At 32.1% G+C, this 24,185-nt stretch overlaps 1 long non-coding RNA gene across 1 annotated transcript; it reads left to right on the top strand.

Annotated features, from left to right (window-relative positions):
• Positions 1–6,361: 6,361 nt before the first annotated feature.
• Positions 6,362–11,460, top strand: LOC118185304 (uncharacterized). Its single transcript, XR_015040203.1, has 2 exons — positions 6,362–6,493; positions 11,094–11,460. It is a non-coding gene; the product is annotated as an uncharacterized LOC118185304 (long non-coding RNA).
• Positions 11,461–24,185: the final 12,725 nt, after the last annotated feature.

Raw genomic sequence — 24,185 nt, 5'->3', positions numbered from 1 at the left:
TTTTTTTTTTTTTTTTTTTTTTTTTAAATAAGAAATTTGGAGCAGCTTAGCATTTAGTTAAGCTAAAACCATAATGGCTTAAGGCAGGTTTCCTGACAGTGAACTTTCCTACGATATGGAAACTAATTTCAAAAGCATTTAGATGTATATTTTAAGTTCTGACTCTTCTTGAATGTTTATTAAATAGCACTGAAATATATTTTTTTTCTATAGTAGCAATCAGAGATGAGCTTAAATTGTGCTGGAGGCCACCGGAGCCTAGCTCCGTTGCTTCTAATTTTTGGAATAAATCATAGTTCTAGGTGGAGCGCACCGGAGCCCTAAGTAACAAGGCTCCGGCACTTCTTTTATATAACTGGAACAACAATTACAGTAGAAATTTGATCTCGAAAATTTTATTTTTTGCAATAAAATTATATTACAAATCGCTTATTCAATTTTAGTTTATCTCTTTACATTTTATATAATTTTAATAATTTAATTATCTTAATCTTTAATTATTTAAATAAATAGTAATTAATTAATTTTATTTAATTAAATAATAATCATTGATTAAATAATCATTAAATAATTATGAATTAGTTTGATAATAATTAACTATTTAATTTTTAAATTATTAATGATTTTAATAGTCATTTTATTTACTTTTGTTCCTCTTTTCTGACGGTCTTCTATAGGGCTCCGGCACTTCTAACTTTAGAAATTAACCCCTGGCAGCATTTAAAACTGACAAATGCGGAACACTCATGCGGAACTGTGGTTGGTACAGAAGAGCCTGGGTTCTGAGAGTCGTACCAAAGAGCCAGGTTTCAAAACCTGGAGGAGGTACAGACGTGTGTAAATTCACAGTGTTCGTGTAGCGTGCGGGCACTCAAAATACATGCCGAATCGAAAGTCCTTTCAAGTGGTTTGGTATGGAAGGGAAAGAGGGGTGGGAGATCTTAGGACTGCCACTAGAGATGCTCTCCTTCTGGGACAAAACTGGGCAAAGTCGTGCTGTCATCAGTACGATACTAGAGGCTCATGCCAACGACATGGGCAGTTTTGCACCTTTGCCACGATAAAATTATTGGTTACAGCCGAAAACATCGCGGACGAAAACGTCGCGGAGAAAACAACGCAAGGCAAAAACGTCGTGCTACAAAACATCGTGGGAGAAAACATCGCAACGAGAAAATATCGCAGTTCTAAAACATCGTGGTACAAAACATCGTCGTCGAAAATAAAGCGGTTCAAAAACTTCGCAGTTTAAAAAAGATTGTCGTCGAAAATATCGTGGTAAAAAATAAAGTATCTACAAATCATCGCATGACGATAACATCGCAGACATGCTTTTTTCAGGCTTTAATAACTGTAAATGGATATTCCCATATTGATTTGTGATCGCAAGATGGAAAGAAGGATAATTTTTACTTTCATACTTTTTATTAACTAATAAATTTTTGCTGAGAAAATAAGAATGAAACTTAAGCATAGAAAATTAATGCGACTTATAGCACTTAATAGAATTTTAAACCGACATAGTTAACTAACAAAGGCCATTAATAAATCATTTTTATAAAGTTTTTACTGGTAATTTTTCATGAAAAGTATAATCTATAATTTGCATTTAATTTTTTATGCTTAAGTTTCCTTCTTACGTTTTCAGCAAACATTTATTAGTTAATAAAATATGTGAAAATAAAAATTATCCTTCTTTACATACTGCGCTCACAAATCATTATGGGAATACCCATTTACAATAATTAAAACCTGAAAAAAGCATGTCTGCGAAGTTATCGTCATGCGATGATTTGTAGATACTTTATTTTTTACCACAATATTTTCGATGACGATATTTTTAAACTGCGAAGTTTTTGAACAGCTTTATTTTCGACGACGATGTTTTGTAGCACGATGTTTTAGAACTGCGATGTTTTCTCTTTGCCATGTTTTCTCCCACGATGTTTTGTAGCACGACGTTTTCGCCTTGCGTTGTTTTCTCCGCGACGTTTTCGTCCGCGATGTTTTTGCCGCGATGTTATCGGCGGACACCAAATTATTAGTTCTTCTGATAGGTCAGACAAGTGAGATTAGTAATAACAAAAGATTATTGACTTAAAGCAAATTTAGTGGCAACAATAGGCAAGAATAAATTTAATTGCCCGTAGTTAAAACTGAAGGAGAAAAGGGGTGTGAGAAAACTGAAGGAGAAGAAGGCTGAATATCATGAGCAACGCAATTATCAAATAACATGCAGTTTTATATTCAGCTGCCATTTCATGTTCAAGTCGAGCAATCCTCTCGAAAAATGCTTTGTGACAGTATTATCTAAATTTAAACCTTCAAACTTCCCAGGTTTTACCTCTTTCCCTGCAAGAGATTTGCAGTTATTCTTGGCATCTATATTTACACTAAATAAAAGTGTTATCCGTTGTTTACTGCGTTTTCCTTCTTCGCATCCTTCACCTCAGAGAACCAAAGTTTTCGAAGGAAGCAACTACAAGAATACTTCTGTTTCATCGCAATTATGGATGTCCAGTGGTGCGTATATTTTCATAACATTAAGCATTCACTCATCTGTAGACGTCACATCTGCAATTGCTATCTTACCTAAAATAGCTTTATCGTAGTACTTTGCGACAATTTTTAGATCTTTTAACCTCCCAATACCAGGATCAAAAGTTTCTAAAATATGAATCTTTTGCTGAAATACTGTCTTAAAACCAAATAGTTGCCCTTTTCTGTGTTAAGACATAGATATAAAGGCGTAGTGAAATAAAGGAAAACTGCCGTTTGGGATTAATGAAAAAAACATATAGTTCTTCCTTATTACTTAACTTTTGAGGAATAAAAAAAAATTGAATCATTTGTATCAGTTACGAACTTAGAAAGTAATCTGCTATAGAAAAACAAATTTAATACGGTTTAAACTATGCGAAATTAGACTGTAATCGTAAATCAGTGAAATTTTTATAGTCGATTTCATTATAAACAGGTACAATAAATTTGGCAATGGGAAACTGAAAATAACACTTCTTTCGCAAATTTGCCACTTTTTCATCGATAAAGCTGTAATAGGATTCTACAATGTCAGACCGCCAATCCTTCTTGAATAGTCCCATTCCTCCTTGGAAATTCCCATTGTCGGCTAAATGTGGAAACATTTTACTGAAACATGGTCACATGGTTTTGTATAAATGTACGCACTGTCAGCTAAGCATGCTCTCGGCTAAACATTTAGTCAGTTAAACGTGCAGTAGGCTGAATGGCATATTGGCTAAATGTCTGTGTTGGCTAAATGTACTTGCCTGCAAAGTGTCCATTATCGACTCTCAAAGATATTCACATCCGAAATGACATAAAATCTTTAATTTATTTTTCAAATGAAAGCTATACATTGCTTAACAAACTGGCTGAATCGAAAGTATATTACTGCGTGCGTATGGGTTCCTAATAGATTGAATGCACAAATCCAATAATAGGTTAATAAAATTTATTTTTATTAAAAGAAATATTTTAGAATTCTGGAATTTTCCACGGAAATACTCGTGCAAGTATTCACAGTATGATCAGAAACCACACTTCAAACTACTAAGATCGTCAAACTCAATGCAATGCAAAGAGCATCTAAAGAGAAAGCTAACTCGGATATCTCAGTTCACGCCGAAATAACAACTTGCAACAATACCTAAGCAAGTGAACTCAGACCAACTCTAACTCCGACTCTCGTTGTATGCCGTGAGTTGTGTTATGGTTGTATTAACTTCTATTGCCTTAGAATAGAGCTTCGAGTATTAAGTGTCAGTTGTCACGGCACTACTTGTTAAGCCGCTACTTGTTGTGTACCATAAACGGTTCTACTTGTTTAGTGCCAAATCAGCACCCCTAGTTATAACGCGAAAGTGCTGGTATGTAGAAACATTAAATCCTGAAAAGGGAACGAGTTAGAAGTCCCAATACATTGCGTTGTGATTTAGGAAGAACAACCTCTGTGGTTTGCAAGAGCATGACACCCCAAAAAAATTATAACAAACACTTCCATATATTAATTAAGCTTAAACTTTATTTCGATTAAGATATGGATTATATCAGACAAGTTTAAAGATACAAATAAAACTGAATATTCTTGCGCGAGGTAAAGGAGAATATTAAATATTGTAGGACATTGCAGATTTTCTAACACAAATTACTTTCTTTGCAATTATCATTAACAGTCATATTGTAGAAGCATTAGGATTTTTTGGAAGCAAAAGAGATTGAAAAATTAGCAAAGCCGTCGCCGGGAATCGAACCACGGACCTCTGGAATACCGGAACAGCGGGCAAAACCACTACACCACGAAGTGGGAAAGTGGGAGAAATACGAAAGTGGGAGAAACACCTTATACACTCCCCTTTTTAAAGGGCGACCGGGAGTTTTTTTTTTAGGGAACCCAATCGCAAATTACTGGGTGGGGGGAAACCTCATCCAACACCCTTTTAGTTCGGGCGCCACTGTAGAGGCATTAGGATTTTTTGGAAGCAAGAGAGATTGAAAATTAGCAAAGCCATCGCCGGGAATCGAACCACGGACCTCTGGAATACCGGCCCAGCGTGCAGAACCACTACACCACGAAGGCACGCTAGGAAAGGAGAAATACCTTATAATATAAGAAAAATTTCTATTAATTCAGAAGACATATATTTTTACCGGTACATCTATCGAATGATGATATTACTGCACATAATTTAACCATGATATTGCACATATATACTTTATAAAAACATTAATCTTGCCCCGGTGTGGGTAAGCCTACCATACCGTAAATGAAGTGTCAATTAAACAGATAACACTCTTCTGCATCTAACTAGTAAAACTAGTCTCACAAAAAAAAAAAAAAAAAAAAAAAAAAGTTTCAAGAAAATATTGCACAATAAATGTGAACCTAAAAATAATAGGATAGTTATATCAAAGAAAAATAATAAAGTTAAGAATTCAGACTAATCGTAACCTTAACAAATTAATTAAAAGAACTTTGGTAATCCCTTTCTTTAATTTTTTTAAATAAAACTTAATCCTTAAGATGCTTAAATTAGAATTTCGATCAATCGTAACCTTAAACAAATACCTTCACATTAAGAAGAATTTTTTTTAAACTTACACCTTACGAAGATAGGGTACACACGCAAAAAAATAAAACCTATCTAGTACTCCTTTGAAGAGAGGGTTTCTCCAAAAAAATGGTAGACAGGATCGGATGACAGGAATCAACGGCCGCCGTCGACTCTCAGATCCCACACAGAGACAGGAGGAAAAGTTCTAGATGGTGTAGGAATTCACATCTTTCTTCTAAATGATTCCAATCGCTGAATCGGATGGTTAACACGAGCTAAAATGGAAAACTGAAGACTCTGCCCAATCGGCACTTCGAAGCCACCTTTCTGATAATCCATAAGCAACAAGGCGATTTCGTATAAGCCGCAAGGTAAAAAAAAAGAGATGGATAGAAAGTTCGCAGTGCTGAAGAACCTCTTATGAGATAATTTCTTTCTGGCCGTAATGAGGAAGATTACTCATAAGTTAATTGAAGAAGTGTAACTGGTTTCATTAGCAATCCAGGTGATCGACGAGAGATTAAAGTAAATGAAGCGCATTCAAAAGAGAAAAAATTTCTTTCTCTATTATATAGGAATCACATATTTAATATTTATTTATATTTGGCCTGGATAAAATATAAATCAACATTACCATTTTTAATAGTTATGGAAAAGTTATATTGTTAAGTTTGTGTGTAATATTGTCACAAGCAGTTACGTGCACGTAACACATTTGTCACATATATAACATCAAATTAAGTACCTGTATCTTGCATTGCTACTCAAAGCTATTAATATTTCGAGACGTTTTGGTTGTATATGAAATAAGGAATATTTCTGCAAAAATTATAAATGTATAATTATAAAGTGTAAATGTAATACTACGGATTGCAATAAGGTATGAATTTGTATAGTTTTTAGTAAAGGAAAGGATTACAGATGTAAATAAAGCATGTCAACTTAAAACTTTAAAAATAGGCAGAATTCAGAAGATGACTTGCGTTAAATTTTAAGGAAGTGCTGCATACATTTTGAGAAAATCCCTCGCAAGTCTCCTTTCTTCCATTAGAAAAAAAAAAAAAAAAAAAAAAAAAAAGTACTTTACGGCTTTCCTCCAAGGGGTGTAGGGAGATTACAAACCGCCTGAAACTTAAGGAAAGGGGAAAAACAAGATAAGGTGAATGGTTTCAATAAGGACATTTTTTGTATATAAAGCGCTGTGAGTGATATGCTGATCACAGTTCGAATTCGCTTCGACAAGCAGTCTTCTTCTCTCTTGCAGAGTTAGACGAAGTAAGTACATTTTTGTTCGATTCCAAAATTCGGTATTCTTCAGTGAATTTACAGTTATGCTACAACGAGAATAGCTTGTGCGATTGTGCAAAAATACACAGTTTTACTTCTTCTGTTAAACTTGTAAAGGTAATATTTTTGAGGTACAGAAATTTAACTTTTTTTTAAAAAATAAATTTGATTATTAAACTGTTTTAAATTTATGCTCATATTATTTTAAAAAAGGATTTTATAATTATTATCACTAGTCATACGTTAAATTTAAATAACAAATACTTTTAGTTTTGGGTTATGAATAAAAAACGTGCATATGTAAAATTATATTTTAAACAAAGTATGAATGAATTTCTAATCAAAAGTTTATAATTACTTTTTAATCTTCCAAATTTTGGAAGTTTAGAGGCAATTAAGAGATTTCTTATCTTTTTACAATTGACATTCTAGAACTTAAAAAGATTAGAATATGTGCAATCGCATTCTAATCATGTTTCTTCAAATCATATTTATCACGTGAAATTTTAAATGATCAATTCATATCATATTAAATTCTAAATGATCAAATCATATCATAATAAATTCCATACGATCAAATTCTATTATATTAAATTCTAAATGATCAAATTATATCATAATGAATTCTAAATGATCAAATCGTATCATAATGAATTTTAAATGATCAAATCATATCATATTAAATTCTAAATGATCAAATCATTTCATGTTAAATTCTAAGTGATCAAATCATTTCATGTTAAATTCTAAGTGATAAAAAAATATCATACTAAGTTCTAAATGATCAAATGCTGAACGTAGTACTTAAATTGAAGTATGCTGTATCTTACTCCAGAGCCATACAGAAATTATTTTTTGATGAAGTTATTTATAGACTCTTCTGTCTTCCATTCACAGCACTCAAAACATAAAAATACGTGAATACCAAAAGAAAATCGAATATATCAGCAACTTTCAAGTGCACATTTATTTAAATTATTTTGTTAAGTGAAGTATTTACAGCCTTAAAGCTTCTTGTACGTGTTATTATTTACGAGAAATTTATTTATTTTATACAAATATATTCTTACAATAGTTTTTTTCTAGTAACTTATGAAAATCAAGTGTCAGTATTTTACATAATAATGACTATCAATCAAGTCTTCACCTTACATGTGCATATTTTTTATATCTCCATCTGTCCAAAGTATATAATCGTATTAATTAGCAAAATTTTCACCTTTAATTAATGCGTAATTGATTAGACTGTACTCTTATAACAATAATTTAAACTAAAGTCTTTGATGCAAAAAACAAACAATTGAGTTAAATTAAATCAGTTCTTTTATTTAATGCTCCGCTTTCAAATTTTAAACCAAATAGGCGTTAACTCAATAAGCCATCAAAACAGCATTTTGCGTGGAATCATATTAAATAACTGAATCACTTTTCAAATTGTTGCCACTAAATATTATCGCCCTGTATTTAAAGTAAATAAATAAAGAAGAATCTGCATGAACGTACGTATATTTCTCGTATTGCGAAGAAACAGTGATACCTAATGTCATCAAATTTTGAATAACGCAGTCCTCCACCCGAACATGAGCACCCGGTAGCCCGAATCTTGAATTTCGAATTTATTTTATTATCTATTTCATATTATGTAAAATTTTAACGAATTTTTTATTAACAAACTCGACAATTTCAAAGCGAGCATTGGCAACACTATAGGGAATAAAACATTTTTATTCCAGCGCGTGAGACTGTCTGTCGGAAATTTTTAAGCTATGCTGTTTTTAAATATTTTTAGCACAATTTGGTATTAGCTTTAATGCTCTCGAAACGTGTATATGTGTGTAAATGAAAAAACGTCCGTTTGTACCTAATATAAAATCTAAAAGCTTTAAGAGTTTCATTTTTATGTTGTAATTTATTTTAAAGAAAAGAGCACTTTAAGTAACAACAACAAACAACAAAAAAGCGCATATTTGAATCAAGAAAATACTGGCTTGTTTTCGTTCTTTAAATACGCAAATCTGTAATATGTGAATGTTAAACGAAATGCTTATACAATGTTTCTTGAAACTGTACATAAAGCCTATAAATTTTACATTTTCAAAATTCAGTGACACTGAGAAATGTTTCCAAAATTTAATTACACTTACTTTATTTCTACATCAACTTAAATTTCTAATAACGCTGTTGTGTTTCAATTGATATCTCCTTTCGCATCTACATATATTAACTACGCTCTGTTAATTTCCTTCTGCAAAATTTTATATCCTAACCTAACATTTCTTAATATATTTTATCCTCCTCGAACTTAAAGCTTTATGCACAAGATATTTGTAATTGGCGATATTAATTTCGAGATAAAATGATAGTAAGAAATTTTTCTGAACAAAATAATCTCAAAAACAAATATTTATAGGAAAAGAAAGATGGAAGAAAGTCTGGTAACATACTTCAAAACAGGGACCTAATTTATTATGTAACTTCGATTTGTTTACAAAAATGAAGATATGGAAAAAAATTAAAATTTAAAAAAATCAATGGAAATACCTTTCTAATTTATTTAGAAATATCATCAGTAACTTGGAAAACCATAAACTGATAAAATCTTTGTTAGAGAAATTTCCGTTTAAATATTAGACACTCGATAATTTTGAAAAAATAAACTAAGTTTGCAGTTCTATATTATAAATTATATGAAGTTATCTCATTTAATACACTTTCCTTTCTTTTAGAAAAGGATAAAATTTGAGAAAATAACGTAAAAAATACAAATGCACGCAATTAGTTAAAAAGCGAAAAATGAAAATTGCGCTTTTGGCGCAGTGCAGGTCTAAAATTCGAATTTCAAATGATTATAACTTTTACAAAGTCCAGTTATTATTTTTATTTTACTTTTAGGCTAATATTACTAGATGAATCACTGAACATTATATTTCAATTTACGTATAATTTTCAGTATTTTTATAATTGCTAATCTAATCTAATTTCTAATCTAATACTGCTAAACTAAAAAGTAAAAGATAATTAAATATAAGTAGTTGAAGGTAATTAGTGAGATTGTAACAGAGTAATTGACTTTCTCTAAATTAATAGTTATTTCAACTCAGATGTTCCCTTTTCTATAAAAGTAAACATTTCTTAAAAAAATCTACAGCAACACAGATGTTTCCTTTTATATAAAAATAAACATTACTTTAAAAAAATCTACGATAATATTTATACATACTAGCTCAAGTAGTTCGCAATTTTGAAAAATATCACATTGCAATGCATTTTTACAAGCTTGTAAGGTTCTGCTGTACCTAGAAGCTTGTGTCAATTATATTCAGCGAGTTATCTCATTCCAAGACATAGTTATCCAAGCCAGTGTCACTTTTGTCTGGAACAAATTCACAAAGCCTAAAAACGGTACAAAATAACCTCTTTATTTGAGTATTAAATAAATAGAAAGCACTCCTTGAGCAACAGGTAAACCTCTTTTACTTGAGAGAATTTAAATTAACATAAGATAAAGTTAAATTCGAATGTAGATAATGTAGCCGAAGACTGCACATGTATTGGATTATTCAAGCTGGCTTAGTACAGTTAATGACGCGTATTTTAAACGTCGACAAGCAAGGCGTTAAAGCCGGAGTACGACCTTAGGCATAGCTGAAGATCCTAAGTAAATGCAAGACGTGGCTGCCAGAAGCTCTGAATCAGGAGTCTCCAAACTACGGTCACAAATATTATCAGTTCGATCCGAAAAAGGTTTTTAAATAATTTTATAAAATTTTAAAAAAGCAATGTAACATATTTTAAACAACAATATATCTATACATATATTGGCTGTCATGCACATTCTTTATAAAGTATATTATAAATAGTATTATACAATCGTTTTTAAATTTACAATAAGTGAAATAGAGTAACATTCTGTTACACAATTTATCATTATTATGTTATACAATTCATTTTACAAGAAAAACTGTTTCATGTGTTATATTTATCTACTTGCAGAGTAGTATTCTAGGTTTCTTCATAGAAATTTTCAGCAGCAATTTTGTTTAAGTCTTAATTTTGTTCTGTATATGTTGTAATTTACTTTAAATTTGGAGAACCTCCCCCCCTCATAAACTTGCTCAAAATCTGAAATACCTATGAGAAAAAGTTTACACTTGATCAAAATATAAAAAAATGGGCTGATAAATTCTTACAACAGGAAGATAAATGCAATTAAAACTAAATTTACGTAGCAAACCGAAGAGAAGAAATGTTTGATATTCTGAGACAAGAATATTGTTGCAAATATTTAGACTGTTTTAAGAAATTTATGTAAGGTGAAACTGCATGAAAGTCTAAAAACCAGTCTCTTCGTTTTATCATAGCGGTATAGATTCAATCGCAAAAATCTCGCTGCCTTGTTTAAAAACGTGTATGTTCATCACAATTTCATTGTACGATGAATGATGAACTAACCATGGCGTGATGAACTAACTAGGTCTTGGCCTTCGGACATTCGTGAAACAGCCAATACGGTTCGCGGATTAAGAAATTTGGAGACACCTGCTCTAAACTAAACATTCAAACCCTCATTTAAATACGCAAACAACTACAGTGCATTCTGGTGAGGACTATGGAAAAGAGTAGTAAAGGTTTAAACCATAATAATTGGTTAATTAACATAAAATACCTTATAATTTCAATGAAATATTGTTCTTTTCAAGGTACTAAAATGCGCTTTTGTATTCTTTTCAGAGCACTTGAACCAAATATGCAGTGTAACAGACGAGTTTTCTTCTCCATTGTCTTGGCCATCGCTCTCCTAGGCAACATTTGCTTGGCCAAGCCCGGCATGGGAGGAGGAGGAGGAGGAGGTGGAATGATGGGAATGGGAGGAGGAAAGGGCAACAAACACGGAGGAGGATCCAGAATCACAGAGATGTTGGCGGCAGGATTGGTCGCCAAGATGCTGAGCGAGATGCATGGTCACAAGTGTCATCACGGTTGAGCATTCCTCGTTTCAAACAACTTTTTTCATTTGTACATAGTCCCTTCTAGAGATTTTATATAAAGAGTTATTATTATTTGTTTCTCCCAAATAAAATATTTTATTTGCGTTGTATTTTTATTTTCGTCATTTTTACTATTATTATAAATGAGTGTTTTGCCAACAAAGACATTAGCTTTATAATACAAGGAATACAAATTGGAAACTAAAACAAAAATTATAAAAACGATATATAATATATGTATGAAGACATTTTATATACACAAGTACTATACATATAGAAAAATAGTAATAGAAAACATACTAAGATTTAAAGATAATTTAGGAAATTTTAACCAATCAATTGTCACTCAATATTTTGTAATCCGACAAAATTTATTAGAAAAATCTTTAATATATAAATATATTATACGCATTTGCTAATTCACAATAATTCTCAATTATCTAAACTTCGACTGATGTTTTGACAAAGATTTCAAATTTTAAATGATTAAAAAGCATCTACTGACATTTGACTACTATGATTTCCCTCGTCTCTCATTCTGAATGTAAATTTGTGCATTTGACACTATCAAGCTAACTGCCAATATGTTATATAATTTGTAAAATGCAAACTTTTTGATAAAAGCATTTCTTCTATGATTTACATAAATAATTTTAGCAGTTTTCTTCATAATTACGTCGCTTCTTCAGATAGTGTGCAAAGTGAAAAAAGTCTTTTTTGATCATTCTAAACTATCAGTAATAAAACCTAATTTTAATCCAATTTTAATTTTATCATTTAAAAAATATTGAATTAATAAAGATACAATTAATAATCATTAGTCTGAAGTGAATCATTTAATTGAGGCAAAACACAGGAAGCTTCTCTGTTTAAAAATAACTAACATTAAATTAAATATCAAGTTCAATGCTTACGGATGATTTAATTTTATATTTCAGCTCATATAACTTACATTTTATTAAAACTAATTATATTTACTGAAGCTAACAACACTCCCTTTTTCATAATAGGATACTAAATTTCTTTAAACAGGCAGTACTTTAAAATTTTAAGATTCCTTACCGATTTTATTAAAAATGAACTAATCAAACTATTTATACTAAATATTAAAAGAAATATTTGATTGAAAATAGTGTGTTCATAACTTTTAAACTGGTGTAAAGTTAAATTTTTCAATTTTAAAATTTTCCAAAAGTTGTATATGAAAGTTGAAAGAAAAAGTATTATTCCGGAAAGTCAGATACCAGAGCATTAATTTGCGAAGTGATCGAAATGTAGCAAATTCTAATCTGGGGGCTTATATTTTCACTTGTTCATAGGCTAAAAATAAACAATTAAAATACATAGATTTAAAATTAAAGTTAACATTAATGTTATGTTACAGATTTCAGTTAATTAAATTTAGCAGCAGTTCAGCACAAATTCCTTTTTAAAAAGATTTATTTTCCAAGCAGAATATTTGTAAATTCGCTTCATTCATAACACTATAGACATTATAAAAATATTAAGAGACAATCCAATCAAAAAAAAAAAAAAAAAAAAAAAAAAAAGAAAAGAAAAGAAAATACTGCACCTTTTTATTTCCAGAAGCTTGTCGTATCGTTTAGTAATGGAGAACTTTGTTTCAAATTGTATTTGGACGGCTTTGTATGGGTATGGGCATTGACTGTAATGCAAAGCAATGCTCCGCATAAATTAGTCTGATCCCCAAAGCTACGCCACATTCAAATCAGGTTATACACAGTCTCAAAGAAGAAAAAAAAATCGAACCTTTTTCTCTGGTTTCGAATGTACAACAAAATCCGGTAATCCGGCCTATCCGGGAATTAAGTGATGCTCCATTATTGGACTAAAATTGCATAATGTCTCAAAATGATTTTTTTTTTGAGTTACTAAATACATTAAGAAATGAATGAGAAAATAATAATAAGATAATATTTCTGTAAACATGTTTAATGAGTCTGTAAACATGTTTAATGACTCAGTAAATAAACACATAAAAATAGCTTATTTATATTCATCTTTTCTCTTTGACATTATTTGAGTTTTCTCTTTGATATCATCCATTTTTCAGATGGATAAAATCCTTCCACATAAATTTCGTATGCCTACTTGCTTCAAAGATTTCGTGTTTTTTAAAAAAATATTCTGTAGAATATGAATATTTATTATTTTTTCGCTACCATTTTTATCAGTTTCTTCTAGCAAAGTTGTTATTGTTCTCGTCTTGTCCATGAATTTCATGGAAGAATGGTGGCCAATGCCACAAGGAGATTGAACTTCTACTTCCAGTTTTGAGGGAGAGCACCCAGGGGAGTTGTCCGAGGGTCTTCCATCCCTCTCCCCTATGACCAAACCACATCAGAAGCGCTTCGGGCGGCATATATTTCGAGCGCCCCCGTGCTGCAAAGATACTATACCATTTAGAAACATTTCATACTTCTTCGGGATCCGAAACCAGACCCTTTGGTACCGCAGGAAGGCTTCCCTAGCCTGGGCGGTTTTAGCGGAATTCACAGATATATTTGATATTTTATCAGTCTCACGCCATTTGATCTTGATTGAATCCTCTTATTCGTCTTTGCTTTTCATTTCATTTGTAACGTAAGGATTCAGCACGCTTTAAATTAGGATGTTTAGGATGTCTTCACTTAAGTTTTCTTCAAAAAAAGCTGCTGATGGTGAAATAGCTGACAGTTCGACTTTTGGGAAAAGTACTCTTTCCACTGGTGCTTTATTTTTGTCACTTTCAATTCATTTACAATTTTTTTTTCTGAAAGAAGGATTAATAGATTGCTCGAAGAAAGGTTTTCCGCTGCGTTCAATTAAGTCAGAGTAATAGTTCCCTAGATCATCAACATTTTCGCCTTCTTCGACAGAATATAGCTTCATGGATGCAGTTTAAGTCTTTTTGGGATGCAATATTCTTTACACTTTTCCATGAAATAACAGCTGTGAAGATTGTATATTCAGTATTGAGTTAGAACTAGAATATCCTTGACATTGTGAAGTTAATAAATTTTGCACAAATAAAGTTCTATATATGCATTTTTGAATAACCTTGAATAACTTCTTGATCCCTAGGCTATATTAATAAATGTTATCCAGTTTTTCGCGACATGTTAAAGACGTATATTTTTATGCAAAAAGTACCAGTTTATCGGATGTGCCGAACCATTAGATGTAGCACTGTCGGAGTTTATAGTAATGTTAATAATCTCTTTTGAGTAGGAAAATCATGTCACAAAAGTCTTCGGATCTACTGAGACCACAGAAGAAACCACGTTCAGTAAATAGCACATGTTTGTCGATGGTATTATTTTACACTGAAACGATCATTACAAAATTATCTTCTTAAAAATTTAAATAGTTTCCTTAGCATGTGTGTTATTTCAGCATTTGATTACCATGGCCTTTTCAAGTGAGCATAAATGATTGGAAATACTCGTAGTTAAATTCTTTCTGATTTACTCAGATGGAAAAGTTAAATCTATTGGAAAAAGTGTTGGAATAATTAATTTAAAGCTATTAACAAGTTTTGGAGCAGCAATATGTTATTTAAAGCATTACCTAATTTCAATGAAAGAAGAGTTGGGAGTTTATCCAAGATCTGTATGCGATGTAATTATTTTATCAAAAATAATCAGAAAAATTGAAGACGGGCGCTTTCAAACTTGATGTAGAATTTTATTAGTCGTATAGAGTGTTTGTAAATCTTAATATACTGTTAAAATAATAACCCAGTTTGAACAACATAACGTCTGAGTAGCAAGTCGGAGAAGGAAAGAAGAACTTTTTTTCTCTAAAAATCTGCAATAAATAAATAAAATAAGATAATAATTTTTGCAAAGAACTAGCTGAGAATATTCTTATTGTGGTTAGCAGCAGTCTGGATTTTGAAAAACCTAAAAATTAACTGAAAATGAGATCAGCAGAGTCTGGATTTGAAAACCTAAAAATTAATTGAAAATGGCCGGAAAATGCACTTAAAATGGAAAACATTGTCCTCAAAAAGTCTCACAAATTAAAAAATAATACAAAAAATGTCATAATCGATAAACGGATTAAAACCCTACATATCTGTTCTTGAATTTTATTTTTTCTTCCCAGTTTTAAGCCTTACATAAATGTATCACCAACAGCATTGAAATTATTAACTGCTTCTTGATGTTTCGAAAGTGAAAATGAAAAAGCTTGTAGTGATAGAAAACACTACATGCTTTTTCAGACTAACAGATTACATAATCAGCTTTATGTAGATTGAACACGTCTGCCTAATAAAAGTGAATTCATATGAGCCGAGACAGTGTTATTTCCAGGATAACTTTATTTTAAAGTTTGATTACTAGAATTCGCCTCACAATGCTCTGAAATGACTCCTATTAAGAGACGGAGAAATTACATCCGGGATTCGAACCTGGGCCTTTCGGTATAGCAGTTAGCGTCACTAACCACTTTATCATCTGGGCGGCAAATGTGAGGGAGTCGAAGAAGAAATCCATTGCTTGAAAAGGGGTTGATGCAAGAAAAATGTTGGGGATCCCTGATTTAAATATATGTTACATAATAAAATTCAGGCATACAAAATTAAAATTTCAGAAAACACTTGCAAAATCCCGCGTGTAAACACTGTAGAATGATTTGGTTTAGTTTATCGAATTACGCAAAGCACGTGAGGGCTATCTGCCTAAGGGAAGAGATGCTTTTGTGGAGGACTTTCTAAGGAAAACTGACTCGTAAACACCTTGCATATGAAGAAAAAACACACAAATACACCCAGTAAAATGGAATGTGTAATAAGTCAAAATATCAGTATAGGAGAGATTTAACTAGATGTTCTTTTGACATTTAAATCTGCAATGCATGCTATACATGTTTTCATTTATATTTCAAAATATTAAGAGTATGCCTCTTTTGCGTTCGAGAAGTAGTTTTAACAATATAAATAAATCTAGCTTCTTAACTTGCCATCTCATCGTACATTTATTTCTAGAAAATCTGGCAAGTTTCTTAATATGGAGAGAAATTTTATCATGTGATTAGCTTTAATTTGTCTGACCTAATTTTGCATAACATGTGTCAGATAACTAATCATCTTTTTTCATACAATGCAGAATCACAACAAATTAGATATCGGTAATTGATAATTTCCTAAAGCCAATGTTGTTCATTCTATTTCGGGTTATCCAAAAATAAGAAATATTCTCTAACATCTCGTGTAGCTCTATCTCTTGAAATTTGCAGTTTTTTTTTAATTGGGGAAGAATATCTAAACGGAGATAAAAATCAAATTACTCACATTCTAGAACAGACACTGAGTTATATCTCAGTTCGTGGATCAACTGGCAAAAATATGTTATTTGATCTGAAAATTATCATGAATTCTGAGTGATTTATTAATCCTGCAGTTCACAAAGCTTTCAAAAAAATTTTTTTTCCAGTGGCGGGCTGCAGCCACTTATGAGCATTAGGTACTCCTAAGACAGAAAGCGCTAGTCTCTTTATTGTGGAGGCCCCCTACTAGGCCACCGTTGCCTGCTATTGAACGTACGGACAAATTGCATCTGTGCCTTCTCCAGGATTCAAACCGGGCTGTTTGGTACGGTTGTTAGAGTCACAAACCACTTTCGCGTCTGGGCAACAGTTTCCAAAAGTTAAAGTTGTAAAATTGTTAAAGGGAATAAATTGAGCAATTCAAAATTTGGATGAAATGAAACTCGCATTCCCTGTTTTCCGAAGTTTAATTTTAAAATGGAGTTTGCAAATGTTTGACGAAATCCTACTGTAATGTATCTACTGAAAATGTATAACATGTCTAGACAGCTGTAAGATCCCTGTTCGAATCCTAATTAGAACAGTTGATTTGTCTCATTTGTTACTCTCCGTAAAGTCTAAGAGTCTATATATATATATGTACGCATATGTGCACTTTGGATCGGATTTAAATTAAGTATTCAAAAGGTAATTAAAGTCTTCATATACGGAAACCTTTAATGACCTTTTAATTATTTAATTTCCATACGCTATTCTTTCTATAGTGAGCTCATCAGTTGCAGAATAGTTAAGATCGCTAAATATTGATAGTTTGAACAAAGCAGGAATCTATGCGAACCGTCTGTCTACATGGGTTTAGTCATATGTAAGTAAATACGAGAAAGTCCTTTATGGAGACATTTCTCCTCTTAAGCAAATAGTTCCTGTCATATAAACAAACGGGTGGTCCGGTGGAGCAGTGGCCAGCGCATCGCGTAGTAGCACCACAGGTCCGGGGCTCGAACCCTCGCCTGGGAATGCTAACTGAGCAAATACGTACAAACCCTATATGGTGCTCAAGAACCTTGCAAACAGCAGACGCAATCTTGAACTCCTTGCAGCGATGAATTTCGTGGGCTTCTGCTCATGTTATTGTCAGACAAGCGAGATAAGTCAAACAGACACCCAAGAAAAAAATTCTGATAACTGTACATAACTGTACACCACATAACTTCATTGCACGGAATATTAAATTATACACATTTTTTCTTGCATTTCTTGTGTAAACGTATTGGATTGAATTAAATCTACTTCGTCGATAGCGCATAAACCACAAAAGAATAAATGCACTCTTTGAAATTCACTATATATGTTTGCCACAGCGACCTCTGGCGCTAACTTCACTTAATAGCGTTACATTTCGTTCATATCAGAATCAGAATCAGAATGTAATCAGAATGCATATAAATTTATATCATTTGAAGAATTATCTAATCGTTGACATATGTTCTATTCAAATACTATAATAAATCTAAAACGATGTATAAAAGAAATTAAGCAAATAAAACAAAACAGAAAAAGTTTTTTTTTTTACAGCTGATCCAGTATTCTGATTCAATTAATTCATTTCTCACTTTCCGAAAAGACAAAAATACATAAAAACTCAAAATATCTGTATTAAAAATAACGAAATAAATCTTAAACACTTATTTCCTCGAATAAATTCCAGAATGCATTAAACATGATCTAATTCGCAATAATAAAAGAAAGCATTATCTTTGTTTTGTTTCTCTAGATTGGCAACAAATCCCCTATTTTGCCAAGTTTGAAATGTAAGCAAACACGTCCGCCATCCCGTAATTCATTAGGCTTAGCTGCACTTGAACGACTTTTAAATTGTTGATAACTCCACAAATATTGCATACAGATTTACTAAAGGCATAAAAACCTTAATCGGAAGATAAGAACAAGATAATTCAATCATTTTTAAAGCAAAAAATGCACAACTTACAAACATATAAGAGTAAAGAAACTGAGATCAATGAGCCGGTTAATAGAGTGGATATATATATACATATATATATCCACTCTATTAACATACTATATTATATCAAATTATTATTATACTATGTCAAAATATATTATATATTTTATATACGTTTGGGGCGGCCGATTGCAACCAAAGTATGAGGTGCACATCTGCATGTTATAGCAGTCCTATATACAAAATTTCAACGTCCTGAGGGTACTCATTTTTGAGTTATGCGAGATACTTACGTACGTACAGATACCACAAAAAATTCTCTTCACAATTCATTTTAAATAAGTTTTATAATTTTTTATGGGGAAAAGAGTCTTTTATTCTGTCCTTACGTACAGATGTCACGCAAAAACATCGTTAAATTGCATTCGATAGCGGTCAACATGGATATTTTCGTTGAAATATGATGCCTAAAAATTTTCGCGATTCCAATACTTCCTTTTTACTTCGTACAAGTAAAAAGGCTCCTTCATAGCTTTTGAGTCAGATAAGTAAGTATAACAAGAACATATAAATGTGGCATCTGTAAGTGCGACACAACCACCAGCAGCGAGGTGATAGAGGAGTATGACAGAGACTTTCTTCTGTTATCCCACGCGAAGGTGGTGAGATGTCTGTAGAATAAGGAACTGTAGTTCTCCACGCGAAGGTGGTAATTTGACTGTATAATACATGAGCAAGTGCGAGTAGGCACTAATCGGTTAAGTGATAAGACTGGTAAAAGCTATACCGAATCCTGTGTATATGAAACGGCATAAGTCAATTTGTACCTTCTTCTGATTTCCTTTATTAAATGTTCTGTGGTGTGGAAAACACGTTGGAATTGTTATTTAGCATCTTCAACTCCCCCACTACATAAATAAACTTTCTGCAATGTCTGCAAATCACGAGGTTAAATACCATTCCCAGACCAGAGAGAGAGATTCTCTTTTTTTTTTTCGCAGAAATTAATAACATATTAATTAATAATAAAATCAATTAATAACGTCAATGAAAATGTTAACAACGAAGACAGAAATCTAACTGTAAGCCTCAGAGAAAAAGAAAAATTTCCTCAGTTGAAACACCAGGAAAGCACGAATCCACTTTGCAATCTGGAAAGAAAGACTTTAATGTCCTCCGCAGGAAAAAAAAAAAAAAAAAAACAGAAGTCCATCTTTCGAAATGAAGGAAGTAAAAAACTCAATAAATATGCTTCATTAAACGATCAGCAATATCTTAGTGATGAAGAATTTAACGAACAAGATAAAAGCAATAATGTACCAAAAAACAGCAAAAGTTACTTGAGAGTAAAATTCCTCCTCTTGTAATATCAAATTCAACCAACTGGAAGCACTTACGAGAGGATATTCTTATCACCCAGAGCGGAAGGAGATTTAAAAGGCAATGAACTAAGGATTAGATTATTCAACGCAGAAAGTTTCCGTCAAGTTACTCAAACCCTTTGCGGAAAGAAAAAAGAACGGTTTCATACCTATAAGATAAAAGATGAAATAAGCATCAAAGAAGTAATCAGAAAACTACCCAAAAATACACCGGTAAAGGATATAGAAGAGGAACCTCGAAAGCAAAAAGATCAAAGTAAAACAAAGAAGAAAAATCTATAATGGAGAATTCGTATATTTCCCAGCATTCCTTGCAAATTTCTTGCGTAATATAGACGGAAATAAAATTTTTAGCATAAAATATTTACTCACATGGTGGTGTGGTGTATTTAATTATGGCAAAGCACACTAGGGCTATCTGCCTAAGGGGAGAGATGCCTTCGTGGAGGACTTTCTAAGGGAAACTGGCTCGTATACACGTTACACATGGGGAAAACTACGAAAACACCCATGCAGCCATGCCCGTTCGCAAGTAAACGTTCTCTCTTTTGATACCGGTTTCCCGGAAAACCATATATTTTCTAAAAGCTTATGCCACAAGTAGAAAAACTGTGAAATCTAAGGTGCAAAGGGACAAGCGTTTAGGAGCTATGGGAACTACAATGTATGATAAAGGTGTTGGAAACATGACACCAAAGTCGCTAAAATGCTCGTTTCACGTGTTTATATGAACTAATAATATGGTATGATGGTGTGGATATCAATATAAAGGAAGAAACAACGCGTTGAAAATAAACATTATACGTTGCGATATTGAAAATGTGACTTGCTAGTGACTTCAAACAAAATCTATTACAAGAGACAATCAATGTGCAGGTCATCAAATAAACAGTGAGACAGCCAGAAAGACAGTTCACAATGGGCACATTTTACAAAAGCGATAGCCTCACACTTTGCACACTCATTATTTGTAAACGAATTGAAGCAATAATCCATTGGTGCAATCCACATTCCAGGTTCGTCGTCCAAGTATCTGCCCTTATAAAAAGCATACTTAAACAAGTTCTTAAAACGAGGAGAGCTGAACTGATACAGTATAAAAGGACTGCAAGGCCATAAAACTAACGCGATGCTAAATGTGCTCCTGTGTCTCAATAATGATCGTGCCCGTTATGTAACGAACAAAATATTTGTAGTGTTTGAAAAAATGAATATCCAGAGGCTGGATCTTTCCCGTAAATTCTTCAGGTACCAGTTCTTTTTGTAGGACTTTACCATCGGGTACTTCAGAAGCAGACAATGCATGACCATGAGCTCGGTATATACAAAATGTTTTTCGTTATGCATTTTATTTTTAATTTATTTGTCAACATATTTCTCAAGAATCGTAGAAGACATTTTATTGGTGTCATTAAACTGCTCCTTTTTAAGTACATAAAAACTAAAACTTTTGTAATTGTATAACGGATAAGTAATGTTAAACAATAATAGGATTATAAATATATACAGTAAAATAATGCTTTTACCTTTACCTGACTAGTGTTGAAACTTGTTTTGGTAAAGAGATGAATTTGTTGCCGCCTACAGAACATACAGTACAGTACATAGAAATGCAAGGATTTTTAATCTTTACCGATAGAAACAATATACTTTTAATTTTAAGTAGTAACGTGTATGTAATATTAAATAATGATTTTCTTAGTATCAGTAAAAAAAAAATTACAAATTGTTGAACATTGAAAATGCCGTGTTTCGTAAAACAAACATTTATTACAGAGTAATACGCAGAGAAATACAAGCAGAGACACAAGCAGGAATACAAACAGAGTTACAAGCAGATCATGTTTTAACAAATCATAAACAAATAGAATGGGATTAAATTTCATATGGAAAATGTGAAACAAAAAAATCAAAAATCATATTAAAAAAGATATTGCTGAATCAAAGAAATTCTCCCTTACCATGGATGAATGGACCAACATCGGTTACCGGAGATTCCTGAATATAAATCTGCATACTGCCTGCCAAAAAAGCATCAATCTTGGACTGGTAAGAATTTTTGGAAGTTGTGATGCAAAAACAAAAATGCAAGAACTCGTAGAAGAGCACCTCGAATCTTTTGGTCTACAAGCCAAGTACGCTATTGTATCTTTTAAGCACGCTATTGTATTTAGTCCATCTCCAGTTAGTGGATGCAATAGCATTTAAGCACGCTATTGTATCCACTACTGGAGATGGAGCAAGTGTTATGATCAAGTTCTGTAAAGAATCACCTGCTTTTTATTAAACATGTCTTGCGCATGCCTTGCATTTGGCTGTTATAAAAACGTTTTATAAAGAAAAATCAGGAACAGAAGAAAGTATAGACGAAAGTTCAGGACAGACTGATGATTTTGATGATTCTGATAATGGTTTGAGCAATTAATGAAACTGAATTACAGAATGAATCGTTCAAGGAAAACATACATATTGTGAAACAAGTTGTAATTTTTTCAAAAATTCTGTTGTGCGTTCAGATTTGTTCAAGTCTAAATGTAGAGAAAAATTACAGATAGAGCAACAACTCTCTCTGGATTGTAAAACCAGATGAAATTCAATATTGAAAATGCTTGAAACATTTGTAAAATTGTATGACGTTACAAAGGATGTACTCATTGAACTTGGATCTGAACGTCTTTTAACAAATTTAAACCTGGAATTAATAAAATCGATAGTCTTGGCGTTAAAACCAATTAAAGTGGCACTTAACGCTATGGTGCTAAAAACAAGCCACTTTATGAACAGATAATATTTCTACCAACTTTATGCGAGAGGAGTTAACTGAACAAGAATCTGAAATAAGTAGTTCTCTTTCTGAAAATATCGATTTTTACATCAATAGCAGGATCAACAAAAACATCATAGATTTGATGAATTCATTAAACAACGTAAATAAAACGCCATCAAAAGCTTCTATAGAACTAGCAGCTGCTTTGATGAAGCGTTTAATTTCCGTCACCAGATTCATCACCAAATTCATCAAATGAAAAATCAAGCAGTGAAGTAGAAACAACTACCAAAGTTGGTGCTTCGTTTCCTTGAAGAACAACTTAGAAGAAGAACAGCTATTAGAAGCTCCAACCAGCAAACTACCGGAAGGTGACCGCTTTAAAAAATTAAGTCAAGAATTTACTTTGTCAAAACGTAATGATGAATTGACCGTAAATTTCAAGCGGTTACTTGAAGCTATTTACAGTATAAAGCCAACGTCGATTGATTCTTAGAGGGCATTTTCCGTGGCCAACAATTTTTGCACCAAAATTAGGTCGAAGCAATCAGATAAAACACTTCATGCACTGGTATTTTTAAATATTTTTTCATTAATGTAAATGCATAAATAAATGCACAAGTAAAGAAAAAGTTTCTTTTAAATTTCTAAAATATATTATTTTAATTTTAAGTCTTTTGATAATGTAAGTCAACTTCAAACGCTCGAAAGCCCGAAAAAACAATCAAGCTCGAGCTCGAGCTGAACCGAGCTTCAAATCATCAAGCTTTACCAAATCCTAGTCACTCTGCCCCTAAAGACATCACAGTTTTTCATTTCTGATCTAAGCTTTCAGAAAATATATGGGTTTCCGGAAAACTGGTATCAAAGGAGGGAAGGGTTTACTGATGACTGGTTGAGGGAAGGGCATATGTATACTGATTTATACAAATATACAAACTCACTTAAATTATACTCGAACCAAACCAGAAACCATGCTAATTTGATTTGGGTTGAGACTTTGAGACTGTTAAGGACATTTTCTTTTGTAGTAGTATTAAACAAGGTATACTACTGGGTTGAAACATAAGTAATGGGCGTTTATATTACGTTTTAAATTTCGCGGTAAAAATAAAATGTATTGGCATAAATGTTTTGTGTTATTCGAAAGAAAATCTTTCTCTGTACGAGAGTCGATTTTAATTGAAGTAAATGCCTGAGGCATTTGACGTATTGGTGTAATTTTTTTTATTTGGTATAAGATTACGCTAATTCTCAAATCTCCTCGTTCAAAAATATTCAGCTGTTTCTTGTTTTTCATTCTAGTTTTGATTCTTTGTAATTTTTTAATGGGTTTTCTTGTGTTATTTCGTTTCACTTTTTTATATTGCACTCATTGCATAAAAAATTATGTGTTTTTTAATTATAGAATTTTTAAATATATTAATGTATTTTTAATTTATATTTATT

Source organism: Stegodyphus dumicola, chromosome 3 (genome assembly GCF_044657685.1).
Source record: "Stegodyphus dumicola isolate Sdum_Otavi_A_Nest chromosome 3, ASM4465768v1".
Lineage (NCBI taxonomy): Eukaryota > Metazoa > Arthropoda > Arachnida > Araneae > Eresidae > Stegodyphus > Stegodyphus dumicola.
This window is presented reverse-complemented; position numbering and strand designations above follow the sequence as displayed.